Here is a 13,102-nt window from a genome sequence, read left to right as displayed (position 1 = left end):
TTACAATTTATTATATACGCATATGATACCAATCCCTTATTAGCTGACAAATACATTAATTCCTTACTTTCAAACACAACTACAGAACTGAATTTATCAGTGGGTGACATCCAATAAATTAAAACTTAATGCTTCTAAAACTAATTATATACTTTTTAGAACAGATCTCTAAAAAATTACTTGCCTCCATTACAGTTAGAGGGCGAAACAGTAAATTAAGTACATAACACAAAATTCTTTGGGGTTTGAACAGACGAAAATCTATCTATCTATTGACAGACGCCTTAATCTCATACGGGGTGGCCACAAACAAACCGCCTCCACGTCGCCCTGTCCCCCGCCATTTCACTGCCCTGCTCCCAACTCACACCCCCCTCTCTCATATACCTCTCCACCCCATCCCTCCATCTCATCCTTGGCCTCCCCCTCCCTCTCTCCCCCTCCACCTCACTCACATACACTCTCCTCGTCAGTCTCTCACTCTCCATCCTCTCCACGTGGCCAAACCACCTCAGTGTGTTTCTCCTAACGCTTCCTGTCACATCCACATCCACACCACAACGATCCTTCACTTCCTCATTTGTCAGTCTCTCTCTCCATGTGACTCCACAGGCTCCCCTCAAATAATGGAAATTGGATATTGCATGTAAATGAAGTATGTCTGAAAGTTTAAAAAATGTGTGGAATAATGTATAAAATACGGTACAATCTTACTACAGATTCACTGATTAGTATTTATTATACAGTACCTTGTGTTACCCTCACCTAACATACTGTGTATCCATCTGGGCAAATACATGGCCATCACTCCTAAAAAAAGGTAACAACAGCACAGAAGAAAGTTTTCAGACATATTTTTCTCTTAGGTAAGTTTGAATCAGTAAACGAAATTATTTCTTTGATGAAAATTTTAAATTTTGATTCAGTACACAAATATTTTTCATTATTATTGATTTATAAAATGTTTACAAACTATGTAAGAAACAAAATATTTAAATTTGTTGATAACTTTCACCAGACCAGAAGCAATAATGTAGATTTAATATGTCCACAAATCAGAACAACACTTTATAAAAACAATATATTATTGTTTTGGTCCAAATTGATTTAACAGTATACCACCAAATAAAAAAGGTTCTTGTTAAAATAGACAACCTTTGAATATTTCAAAGGGAAATTAAAAATTATATACTTCAGAATTCTTAGCAGCTTTATTTTTACATTCATGTAATGCCCTGCAAAATAAACTGCTATTCATTTTGATTATGTTACCACATAATTCGTGTTAAAAAACTGAATGTACATATTTTTGTTAATACTTTCATAACACTGTATTGTATACGTCCCAGGTAATCACTTCCACTGATACCTTTTGATATTGGACTTTATTATTTACAGAATTCTTTAAAAACCTGAAGTTATAAGTAGAGTGTAGGCATGTTGAAAACATTTACATTAAACTGATATCTGCCTGTCAGGGAGCTTCGGCTCGCCAGACAGTCGCTATCATAATGTCCTATTTGAATTTTGTACATATGTATATATCAATGACAATAAATATTTGCTTACTTGCTTACTTACACACACACACACACACACACACACACACACACACACACACACACACACACACACACACACGCAAGCGCTTTCCTTCATTCACTTTCTTTCTTCTCTTCTTAGCTTTTCTCTTTTTCCTGTCATTCCTTCCTTTTCTCTATCTACTTCCCACATCGCTTTCCATTTTTCCTCATTTCTTTTCAGTCCTCCTTCTATCTTTTATCCCCTCCATTTTTCTTTTCCCTTCACTCCCCTCTTCTTTCTATTAATGGATGTGTTAAAAAGCATTAGGAGAAAGACTTTGAAATGGTCCAGTCATGTGGAGGGGGTGGAGAATAACACAGAGACCAAGAGGGTGTACAGAAAGTGAGGTTGACGGGGCGAGGGAGGAGAGGACCGTGGATGAGATGACGGGATAGGGTACATAGGTATACTAGAGAAGGAACCCAGAAGGCAGAATACAGGGTGACAGAGAGGCCACCCTTTACGGGATTAAGGATTACGGGATTTGGTAACAGGAAATATATATGTACTAAGATTTTCTCTCTCTCTCTCTCTCCAAATCTTTCCTACTACGTCTACCCTTGACTTTTTCCACCCTGTTCATTTTACCCTGTTCCTTTTTATTCTTCTACAAATTTCATTCCTCTTTCTCTCTCTCTCTCCCTCTCTCTCTCTCTCTCTCTCTCCCTTACCCTGTCTGTGTTTGTCTGTCTGTCTGTCCAAGTCATATCTCTCATTCGTTCTTCCGTCTCTCCATTTTCTCTTCCCTTCTCCCTTATCCTTACCCTTCCTTTCCACTCCATCTTTATATGTGTTATCCCCTCAGACCCTCCACCCTACCTATTTTCTATATCCAAAACACCTAACACACAACTAATTCCCTTTCAAGGAGTAATAATTAATCCCGCCCTCTGCACTTTCCCCTACTCCTTCCTCCCTCTACCCTCCACACCCCCCACACTCTCTTCGTCCTTTCCACCCCCTCTCTCCAACACTACCTCCACCACACTCCACCACTCACCAATCAGTCCACCTCGCGTCCTCACCACGAACGGTCACCAAGCCGTAAGCTCCTGTGAAGTTTACCCATATATTCTGACAGAGTTTGAGGCGAATTCTGTGCAGCTGTTACTGGATACCTGAGTAACCTACATTTTTTATCATCCTGTTTTGGGGAATTTCGTACAGTTTTGAATTTTGACTCCTGGGTGAGTTTGACATTGGTGCTATTTTGATGCTGAGATAGGAGTGAGTTCTTTTTTTTTTTATGACTTTGAAGTGAGTGTGCATGTGTCAAAAGATTTATTTTAATTAGAACACCTGTATAAATTCTGGTGATAGTTTTAGCCATTCTACTTTTTTCTTTAAACAGAAAGGTTTTCGGGGTTCTGACACCAGGAGGATCGTGACAGATTTCATCATCGATATTCAGGTGATTGTGGTGCTATTGTTTTTAGGGTCAATGAAATAAGAAGAGTTATTTCCTGCGGCATTATGTGTTCCGGTAACATGCGGTTGATCTTTTACATTCTAAACAGATTTTTTTCTTCTTTCCTCCCCCCCCCTTTTTTTTTTTACATGGGTGGAATTGATGATTGTGGTAGGTGGGGGCGCTCACCATCCACTCACTCGATGTAGTGCTGCTCTCGGGTGTCTGCCCATTCCTCTTCTCCCTTCATTCCACCCTTCCTCTTCTGTCTTTCTTTACTTCATTCTTTCCTCGTCCTTCTGCCTACGGGTGACTTTACACTCCCTCTTCTGTCTTTCTTTCCCTCATTCTTCCCTCTTCCTTCTACCTATGAGTGACTCTACACTGAGTGACAAGCCAAATAGTTTCCTGTACACCAGGAAACCTTTTACTAGGCTCGGTGGTAACCATATAACCAAATTATGGCGCCTGGTGGTTTAGTGGGTAAATACGGCGCTCCAATCGGATTGAGTCGGTGAAGGTTTATATCCAAGGGATGGTTGGGGTTATTGCTCACGTAATGCCACTCAGGGATGAGTGGGGCTGGTCACTCTCATCTTAAATGTCAGGACCAACTTGCTTAGCCCCGGGCTCCTACGCTCCTCATGGGGCAACGTAGGATTGGATGATGGATGGACGGATGGATGGAACTGATGATGTATCTTTTTGTATTATTTCGACCATTTATTACCCTCTATACTGGGAAACGGGAAACAGGAAGTGAGAGTGAGACTGAGTCAGAGTAAGAGGAGACTGGGAGAGAGGAAGGCTTATGAGTCATATGTGAGGGAAAAAAAAAGAAAAAAAAAAAAGGAAGAATGTGTGCATTGTGGATTCCATTTTGCCTTACCTTGACATAAAATTTTCATCTCTCCACCTGAAAAGCTGGGCTGCAACAATACATTAACATTAGAATATGATGCTAGGTTGGATGACGCGCTACTGGAAGGATGTAGAGCCGCAGCACTATCTTTTTCTGCCATTGCGATACATGAAATAAGCTGTAAAATGAGTAAAAATCTGGGTCAAATTAAGTTGAAAAGAGTATTGTGTATGGTCGTGGGAGGAAGGATGGGTTGTTCCTGTGTAGGGACAATAAATCTCTCGATGTCTTTTCGTTTGGCCCAACCCGAACGTGATGCGGCGTCAGACAAGAGACCGAAAGACAGGTACAAAGACATATTTTTCAAAGCGATATTGAGTACCTGTGGTTTTGGTTAGGTTAACGATTTGATTTTTTTTTTCCCAATCATGTGGGGAATCATAAGGAATGGATGTTGAGTTACCTGAGGAATGAATGTGGAGTTACCTGTTACCTGAGAGTGTTATATGTGGAGTTACCTGTTACCTGAGAGTGTTATATGTGGAGTTACCTGACGTATATTGAGCGCCAGGGAAATGCATGTGAATGGGGATGAGATCAAGGAGGAAAATACCGAGTACGTGGATGGATAGGGTGGAAGAGCAGAATGAGGGAGGTTGGCTTGGAATGGTGGAAGGGGGTAGTGATGGGAGAACGCGGACAGGAAGACCGCGAACGAGGTGGAATGAGAGAGTGGAGCGAATTAAGGAAGACAGTTTGGTGTTGTAATATTGCTGTGGCTGGGCTGAAGTCGTTCTTGTCAAATCCACTGAGGAAGAACTCTGGAATAAGCTATCTAGTAATAGACAGACAGATAGACAGACGTACAGATAGAAAGATATAGACAGACAGATAGACTGACAAATCGATAAAGAGACAGACGACAGACAGACAAAAATATAGACTATAGACTGATAGACAGATTGACAGATAAATAGACACAGAGATAGATAGATACAGAAAGATAAACAGACAGACATAAACAGACATAAAGAAAGATATGCGGAAGTGATAGCATAACAGACAGATAGGCAGAAATACAGACAGATAGATAGACAGATAGACAAAAAAATTAATATAGACAAACATAAACAAAGAATAACTGAAAAAGAGAGATGGATAGATGGATAAACAAAGCTAGCTAGAAAAATAGAGATAAATAGATAAATAAAGAGATACAAAGACAGAAAGCAAGAAATAGATACAGACAGACAAATAGAAAAATACAAACAGATAGATATATCAGATAGATAGACAGATTAGATAGACAAAAAATATTAACAAATAGGTAGGCAGAAGGACAGAGACAAACAAAGAATAGGTCCAAAAAGATAGTTATAGAAAAAGACAGAAAAATAAACAGACATTATAACTAAAGGTAACTGCAACAATAATTTTTTCATGTTATCAGAATCCTGTTGATAATTTAACACTTTTTCTGGTGGCGTTAATCTGTTGTTCATATTATTATCTTAAAGCAGACTTACAACTACGCAAATAACTTACGATCAGGAATCCTTTCTCTCTCTCTCTCTCTCTCTCTCTCTCTCTCTCTCTCTCTCTCTCTCTCTCTCTCTGACAAAGGTAGATTACAAAGCGCTCACCGGTTTGTGAAAGCCACACACAAGACGCCTTAAGCAATGACCAAATGGGAGTTTCCACCAAAATCTCACATTTACCTCAGCGCCGTATATCATCATCATCATCATCATCATCATCATTATCATGAACACTCACTCCAATCCACACAGCTACAAACTGGGGGTAAGGGGTCGGGTATGGGATCCGGAAATAGGAGAATGGGAAACAGAAGAAAACAGAATTCATGACTATCAACATATCTCTAGCAAATGTAGGCTGGTATTTACACAGCTACGGCAGACTGACATGTGGGATGGTCAAGACGTGAGTGGAATACCATCCTGATTTATGAACATACAACAACACACACACATTGAAAAATTAAGTCTAAATCCACAAAATGACAAGGGTATCATAGGTATTTGCCAATGGAAAAATTTTCTCAAGTTTTAGGTGGTGATGAAATGAAGGAATGGCGCCAAAATGAGACATGTATGGAAGGAAAAAAAAGGTAACTGAGAAAAAAAAAAAATCTCCACCACCACCACCACCACCACCACCACCATCATCATCATCATCATCATCATCAACCCAACACTATTTTCCACGAATATAAATGGGGTGGGTAGGACTTATGAATAGGAAATGTGCGACACAATGGTGCAAGAACTATTATCAAAAACGAAAATCATCATCATCATCACCACCATCATCATCATCAGTGCCATCATCATCATCATCATCATCATCATCATCATCATCATCCGCCTAACCATACTTTCGAACTAAGAAAAATTGGTTGGGTGGTATCCGGAAACAAGGAAATAAAAGTAGAAAAAAAAAAAATACCATTACGAGTATAACTTTGACCCTGGCACGCTTTCTCACGGTACTAAATGTGGAACGTCTAACGGTCCCCCAAGAAGGAAAATACAAAGGCAAGTACATTATTGTCATTAACTTAGGCTTCACGGTACTTCCCACAGCAGTAAATAGGATGGGCATGATTAAGATATCACACACACACACACACACACACACACACACACACACACACACACACACACACACACATATATATAGGAACACTATTATTCTCCTCATCATCATCATCACCATCGAAACCTTTTCTCCCAGTATCATAAACAAGGTGTAGGGTCCAGAAACAGAGGGGAAGGCAGAATTAATTAAGTCATAATCATTTTCGTTATCACCTTAATCACTCATCACCTTCGCCAGTCATCATCTTCATCAGTCACCACCTTTATAACTCATCACCTTTATCATTCATCATCTTTCATCAGTCATCACCTTCTACAGTCACCATCATCATCATTCTACTTCCCACAATTGCCAATACGTTAGGTGCGACCCACAAACAAGAAATGGGCAAAAGCGGATCTGCGAGAGGTTCACTAGCCAGTATGATAATGAAAATGATGATGATGACTTGCCACATAAATCTGCTCTATAACACGTTCCATTAAAATATAGCCAACACGTGTCAGATTTTGTGGTAGGTGGTGGCGACCATCATCCACTCACTTGACGTAGTGCTGCCTACTTCCTTAGCTTTTATCATTCTTTTTCTGTGCCTGCCCTCCTCTCTTCCTATTTCTCCTATCTTTCCTGTCACTTCTTATTCCTTTTCTTTCCTTTACATGTGGCTTTACATTGAGTGACAAGCCAAATGGTCTCCTGAAGGCCAAGAAACCATTTACAACGCTGGGTGGTAACCATATAACCAAACCATACGTGCTCCCTACGTGTCAACAAGCGGGTTGGTGGAGGGTTGGTGCCCCTCCCTGTAAAACAACTAACTCAGTGTCAAATGGCCACCCTTTGCGGGATTATGGTGTCTGGCAATAGATAGATAGATAGTGTCAGAAATCGGGCAAAGTTCAATGCTAGGGCAGTAAAAAAAAAAAAAAAAAAAAAAAAAAAAAAACGGAAGATATTTGCATTGTGTGTGTGTGTGTGTGTGTGTGTGTGTGTGTTCTCTAGGAAAACTTCGCCAAATGCAATACAAACACGAGTCCCATTTCTAACCTTCACACAGCAACAATTAGTGATGACCTGACGCGCGGAAATGGTCTCCCTCATAATTATTCACATATAAGAAGGTCACCAACAACTTAAAAATCCGCGTAGGTGGAGAATTAGTTCCGCTCGCTATTCAAAATCAGCTCAAAAATACGGTTCTGGCAGTCTTGGTTCTGGCAGTCTTGAGAGAGAGAGAGAGAGAGAGAGAGAGAGAGAGAGAGGTGAAATATGTAAGAGGTGAAAAAATCCGAGTGTGTGCAGGCTTCAGTGGTCTAATTCTGCCATCTCATAAGCCGCAAATACCACAGACAAAACCTCAGAGCATTGCCACAAGAAGCTAGAGGTTGTGGTGTTCAGGAAGGAGGAGGAGGAGGAGGAGGAGGAGGAGGAGGAGGAGGAGGAGGAGGAGGAGGAGGAGGAGGAGGAGGAGGAGGAGGAGGAGGAGGAGGAGGAGGAGGAGGAGAGAGAGAGAGAGAGAGAGAGAGAGAGGAAATTAATATTAGAGTACGAGAAAAAGAAGGATACAGCAAGTGGGAAATGGAAAAGTCAAGGATGTGGTGATGGGTTTCTATTATTGTACGTGAATTTGTGTGTGTGTGTGTGTGTGTGTGTGTGTGTGTGTGTGTGTGTGTGTGTGTGTGTGTGTGTGTGTGTGTGTGTGTGTGTGTGTGTGTGTGTGTGTGTGTGTGTGTGTGTGTGTGTGTGTGTCCTTGTCTTTGTTTCCTGATCTACCCATGGATTCATCTGACTGTCTCTCCCTCTGTATATTATATCTATCTGTTAATCTTTAATTAAAAGCTTCAACCTTACAAGGAATGACAACAAACAAATCACCTCTATGTCACCCTCTACCTCATCCATTTGTCTATATTCGACTCTACCTGGTAGCTTATCAACCTATCTATCTGTCTGTACGTTTGTGTGCCTGTCTGTATGTTTATCTGTCAGGTTATATACAGTACTGTATATCCCTATTAACATTCGTGAAAAAATATGCTTATCCTTTGTCTAGCCACCTATCCGAGAATATCCTCCTCATCAGCCTATGTCAAGCAAAACAATGTCTCCTTCTATCTTTCTTCCCTCTGACTCACTGGTTGTTAGCCTGTCCCATCCTATCCTGTCAAATTATCGAATCGCTACCCTCCATCGATTACTGTATTCAACAACTTAAGCTTAATTCCTTCAACCCAAGAATATCACATGCATTTTAATTTTGCTGCTACGAGACGAATTCTCAGATTAGGGTAACACTCAATACTGAAGGGGTTAATGGATGCTTAACCTAATCCCTCTGGTTCAAAAAGTTTCTCGCATGCTCAGTAATATCGCCTGCACAGAGCAAGACCAAAGTAAAAAAATGACATCGTACTGAAAGAAATAAGCTGTTTAAAACTGTTTGCCTAATTATACTGCTACAATACAAATGGTGAATAAGTAAGTGTGAATAACGACAGTGTCATGAGTGGGTCCTCAAATATTCTTTTCCAGCTAACGCCAGACTCTATTATTTGGCTGAGCGATATAAGAACCTGTCAGTATTGGTACCACTGATCCTGTCAAGGTCGGGACAACTCTTGCATGAATTTCCAGCTAACATCGTGTGATATTATTAAGCTGAGTGGGTCGTGCCAGCCTGAGAGATTTAAAGATACAAATGCGGTCAAATATTGATTTCTGAAGGTAATCCACTGCTGTGCTGACTAGTTTATCGTAAAAAGAAAAAAAAAAAAAATCTTCATGGATACTTGCCCTGCTCACCTGTCAGCCTCTTCCTCTTACTCCATCTCTGGGTTACTGGGTTGGTATTTGCCACACATGTTGTCCATCCATTTACCTCGTTCTCTTCTAACCCGCTTTCTTCAATCTATATCTAGGTTAACAATGATACTCCAGTCGTTCATTCGTCCACCTGGTTCTCTGTCAACCATCTCCTCTCATTTTTTATCTATCTGGTTTTCCTCTCACCCCACCTCTATGTTGCCTAACTTATCCTGGCCGTTCATGTGGTGTACTGCTAACCTCTTCCTCTCACTCCCGTTTTGTTACCCTAGTAGCCTACCAGTTTTTCAAAGCGTCTTTTTACTCCGTCTCTGGATTATCAGTCTGTTACCTTTACTCTCCATCCACTCACATATTTCTCCGCCAATCCATTCCTTTTACTCCCTCTCTGGGTTGCTACTCTGTTACCTTAGTTATCCATCTGGTCCTCTGCCATGCTCTTGCTCTCACTCCATCTCTAATTTGCCATTTTCTTACCCAAGCTGTCCAAACCCTCCATCTGGTTCTCTTCCAACCTCTTGCTCTCATTCCATTTCTAGGTCGGCGCTCAGTTACCACATCGGCTGTTTAATAAGAGTTATACGCTACGCATGACCTGCCCTCGACATTTTACCCTTTACTGCTGCAGTGAGGTAGATGAACTCTGTGATAAGAAAATAGAGATATTAGGCAGTTTACAGCACTCATGATGGTAGAGCTCTCTCTCTCTCCCTCTCTCTCTGGCTGGATCTTACCCGTCATTATTTATAGTATGTGAGGGAAAATAGCATCCACTCACTGGTGGTGGTTTGGTGATCAAGTGGGTTAAGGCGCTCCAATCGATGTGGTCCATTAGGGTTTGCATCCAAGGACTGGTTGGTATCTGAACTCTCCACACGAAGAAATAAAGGATTAGATGAATGAGCAGAACAGAAAACAGGCCTAGGCTTATGACTAGACTGATGATGACAAAGACGAGAAATGAGAGCCCAATTTTTTGGGAATTGGACAAGTAAATATTTGCTAATAGTCCATTTATACCTGGACCACACCTGAGATTAAGCTTATACCACAGAAATATTACGTTACATACTCTAAGCAATCGACATCAGCAAAATGAACAGATGCTGACAATACAGATTAAGATTACATAGAATAAATAACACCTACTTAGATATATACTACGGTACTTAGATATATACCTACTTAGATATATACAGAGTTAATATAGAAAAGTATACGAAAGAGAGAGAGAGAGAGAGAGAGAGAGAGAGAGAGAGAGAGAGAGAGAGAGAGAGAGAGAGAGAGAGAGAGAGAGAGAGAGAGAGAGAGAGAGGCACGCAGACATGACTCAAACCAAAACCATCAACTTCCTCCTTACCGGGAACCATTTTTCGTAAGCTAATGACATGAGTCTCCTTGAACAACCAGGATGATAGTAATAAATGAACAGTGAAAGTGAAGTTTTGGAAGCACGCCATCATCATAAGCACTGTAAACATCATCATCATCATCATCACCTCCACGTCCACCATCATTTGTACTTTCATGATCACGAAACATCATCAGTATCATCATTCTCGTTTCACCATCACCTTTACCTCTAAAATCGTCATCATTATCGATCATCATCATTATCACTATCATCATCATCATTACCATCAAAATCACTGTCATCATCATCGTCAGCATTAACACTATCATCACCAACATCGTCTTCAAGTACCCGAATATCCTTTTAATCACCTCATTCCCATTAGGTATACCAGTACCCCCCCTCCTCTCTCTCTCTCATAATGCACCTAAGAATCTTCCTCTCACTTCATAATAATAATCAAGCAATTTAATGTGGACTAGGCTGTTAGCCTTGGAAGAGTGACCTCTCTCTCTCTCTCTCTCTCATCAATGGAAATTAAACTGTTTCCTTTAAAATCCTAAATCACTGAATTCGAATTTGGTGTCTAAATGGATTATATCTAATTCGTTATAATCTACTCTTGATGATGATGATTTAAGTATACAAATATAAAAGGGTAACATATGTCCCGGTAGTTCTCAAGTTTGCTTATACGTTATACATACAGTTTATACAAAGAGAGAGAGAGAGAGAGAGAGAGAGAGAGAGAGAGAGAGAGAGAGAGAGAGAGAATGACGCCATACAATCACTCCCCCCACCCCCGCAACTCGTACACACAACACCCATCCCACCCCCTTCTTCCCCCTCACTCCCACCACTTTCACCTACTTCCCCTCCACTCCTCCCTCGCTCCCCCTCCCCTTCCCCGTCCGTTCACAACGCAACTGGTTTTTAACACCCTGTCTGCTCGCTGTCTTCTACGTCTCCTTACCGTGCTCCGTCTAAGCTTGGGAATTCGATTATTTTTATGGATCTAGATTGGTGTGTGTGTGTGTGTGTGTGTGTGTGTGTGTGTGTGTGTGTGTGTGTGTGTGTGTGTGTGTGTGTGTTCTGACCATTCATTTAATGATGTTCACAAACGCACTTTTACTCACTCTCAATTACTCGCACCCGCACTCAGGGACACACTCGTACACACACAATCCTCATTTATATCCTCATATGCTTCCATTCATTCATACTTTTACAGTCTCAAACGAACACACTTTCACCCACACTCATTCAGACACACACACACACACACACACACACACACACACACACACACACACACACACACACACACACTCATTCTCACTTGCAGCCACCCACAATCACTCCATCTCATTGGGAACTACTAATTCTCACTGTTAGTAATGCTCTTGCACACACACACACACACACACACACACACACACACACACACACACACACACAGTCATTCTCACTAACATTCACATGTCATTCTCTCACACTAATATCCTCACACTCTTACATGAAAAAAGCTACAACCACAACAGCAGGTATAATAAAAATAATATTAATAATAAACCGCTGCTGCTACTACTACCACGACACAACCTCCATATATATACAAGCAACAACATCAAACAAACAACAAACTAGCAACAACAGCATCAAGCTCCACGGCAGGCCTTGGTTCACAGACCTTTGCTTCCCTTCCTGTTCTCCCCGCCACTGTGACCGCTAAACCACGTACAATATTACGCGCAACTAGGTCATTAAGTCTGAGTCACATAATGTCGCTCTATGTAGTATTTTCCCCGTTACGTGGCCTTTCAGGGTTCTCGTGTGGAGCTGTATGATTGGTGTGTATGAGTTTTGATTCTGGGTAGCTGTTCATCCGTTAACCCCCCCCCCCATCTTTCTCTCTCTCTCTCTCTCTCTCTCTCTCTCTCTCTCTCTGTTCATTTACCTTTCTATCTATCAGCTGCTGAACACGACTTAATATGCTTTTATTAATTCATCCATGTATCCATTCTATCTTATTTTCATATCTATCTGTCTGTTTGTCTGTCTGTCTGTCATTCATCAGCCTGCATGCCGTTTTACAGGATTTGTATGTCCGTCTTTCTTCAATAACGCAAAAAAAAAAAAAAACAGAAGGAAACAAAGGCTAAGAGACTTAATTTTCTCTGTTAGAAGGCTGAGCAGAAAAAAAAAAAAAAAAAAAACCCTGCACGTCAAGCTGCCAGGACACATTCCATTTAAAAGAGCGGAGGTCATAGGCAGAGGGAAAAAGAGCCTGAGGATGACAGTTGCAAAGCCGAGTAGTATTGTGCAGATCTTATAAGAATGCCTGCTGACTTTTGCATTCGAGAGTTAGACTGAAAAAGGCGAAGGGATCCATGTCGAGTTCGAGAGAGAGAGAGAGAGAGAGAGAGAGAGAGAGAGAGAGAGAGAGAGA

The sequence above is a fragment of the Coenobita brevimanus genome, chromosome 57 (assembly GCF_032717465.1).
Source record: "Coenobita brevimanus isolate Jiangsu-jjx chromosome 57, ASM3271746v2, whole genome shotgun sequence".
Taxonomy (NCBI): Eukaryota; Metazoa; Arthropoda; class Malacostraca; order Decapoda; family Coenobitidae; genus Coenobita; species Coenobita brevimanus.
The sequence above is the reverse complement of the archived record's forward strand: the minus strand, read 5'-3'. Positions refer to the sequence as shown.